We start from the raw sequence: 2,185 nt of genomic DNA on the forward strand, positions 1-2,185 counted from the left end.
AAAATTTAAAAATTTACTCATAATTGGAGGATTAAATTCATTTTTATTTTTAAAAATAAACTATTATTTTAAAAAAGTTTAGAACATAGTATAGAGAGTTTCCATAAAACCCAAACTCCATTTCTCTATTATTTGCATCTTATTAAAAAAAAAAAAAACAATATGGAGCCCTGGCATGGTTCCATCCTGAGCGCCTGTTCTGGGAGGCAGCTGTTACATATTTTTCATCCCTACCACCTAAATGCATGCCACCACCCCATGGATCATTTGATGGAGTTTTGTCCCCTGAGGCACAAGAACTAAATTTGGGGTTGTGAGCTGAAGGCTGACAAAAATTATCACTTTAAGATGGGTAATGATGAAAACCAGTTGCAGTTCTCACAAAGAAGGGTCAGTTTAGAGGCTTCTAAAATGGAGGAACACACTTCAAAGCAGAGGCGATGCATAATGATGGCATCCAATTAAATTAACACTGGCAACTTTGAAAATGTCTGTGCTGCCAACTGGTTCCTATGAGGTCTTTGAAATCACACCAACCATGGTCTTAGGTTAACGTGAGGTTCAGAGCCTATGCCCTTAGTAGCTGTGGAGTAAATGCAGAGTCAGAGCATGAAGAGGAGGAGAACATAAAACTGAGAAGTGCATCTGGAAGGCCACCTGCCCCTTGAAGGGGTAACAAGATTCCACAGAATACAGTAAAACTCGATGCTGATAAAGATGACAAGGATGGTGAAGATGGCAGTGATAATGATGGAATTGAAGAAAAAGCTCTAGCAAAGAGATATATGAGAAAAAATGCACAAAAATCAAACCAGTATGGAAAAGACTCCAGATTATCAACAACAAGATCAAAATGTCAAAAATCCTTCAAAAAAAAAACAGGAAAAATCTCCTAAAACACTCAAAGAGCCCACATCTTTAAAAGACATTGAAGCAAAAATGTAAGCAAGTATTGGAAAAGATGTTTCTTTTCCCAAAATGGAAGCCAAGTTCATCCATTATATAAAGAATTGCTTCCAGATGACTGGCCAGGAGGCTATTGAAGATCTTGGGCACTGGGAGAAGTCTCTTTAAGAAAATAGTGTGAACCTGAACCATTTGCTAAAATTTTCCATCTTATTTCACTTCTGTAACCCTTGATATCTGGCTGTCCTTTTTATAATGCAAAGTGAAAACTTTCCCTAGTTGTTTGATAAATATTGTCCAGGTTCCATTGCCAAGACTGAGTCGTCCAACATGTCCATTTAGTTTTTGAAGATTTAATTCCCCCATTTGCTAGGTTGTGAAGTATGTATGGAACACTATGATAGAACATAATAATAGCAGTGGTCACACATGGAAATGGTGGGGAGACAAAATACACATGTGAAATAAATTTGGTACATTAATAAAATAAAAAGATTGATACATTATCAAAGATTAAAGTCCCTAATTTATTCAGATTTGTTTAGGTTGTACACAAGGTCTTTTTTTTTTATTTTCGGTTCCAGGAGTCCAGTCAACCTACTCTACTACATTTAGGTGTCACAACTCCTTAGCCTTCTGTTACTGAGCAGATTTCTCAGAATTTCATCGTTTTGATAACCTTGGCAGTTTTCAGGCATTCTAATCATGTAATGTACAGAATGTCCCTTGGATGGGGTTTGGAAAAATGTTTTCCTCACAATGAGAACAGGCTGGAAGATGGGGAACCCTGTGCCAATCCCTCACCTCACACTGAGTGTGCATACTCTCAATCTGTCATCCCCTTAGTGTGACCTGGATCACCTGCCTAAGTTGTTTTCCTCTGGGAAGTTTATTTATTTTTTTCTCCTCATACTTTCTCTACTGCCTTCTTTAGAATGGGGTCACTTTACATACAATAAAGAATAAGGAGTGCAGTATCTGCTTCAATTATTTAGAACTTTTCTGTAAAGGCAATCTGTCTCTTTGCCATTTAATCAACCACTTATTTATATCGGTATGGACCCATAGATATATTTATATTTGGGGCCTTTTTTCCATTTCACCATTATTATGTGTGCAAAATATATGATTTCAGCACTTTTTTCTTTCTACTTCTACAAGATGTGAATAAAGTGGACTTTGGATTATGTGTAAGTTCTGAGTACTTAAATAATTATACAACATAAAATGGCAAAAGAAATGAGCCTCCTGTTACAGAAGAGTATATTATATTACCAGT

At 36.4% G+C, this 2,185-nt stretch overlaps 1 pseudogene; it reads left to right on the forward strand.

Annotated features, from left to right (window-relative positions):
* Positions 1 to 258: 258 nt before the first annotated feature.
* LOC114102529 (nucleophosmin pseudogene) lies at positions 259 to 1,074 on the forward strand (annotated as a pseudogene).
* Positions 1,075 to 2,185: the final 1,111 nt, after the last annotated feature.

The sequence above is a fragment of the Marmota flaviventris genome, chromosome 12, assembly GCF_047511675.1.
Source record: "Marmota flaviventris isolate mMarFla1 chromosome 12, mMarFla1.hap1, whole genome shotgun sequence".
In the NCBI taxonomy this organism is placed as follows: Eukaryota; Metazoa; Chordata; class Mammalia; order Rodentia; family Sciuridae; genus Marmota; species Marmota flaviventris.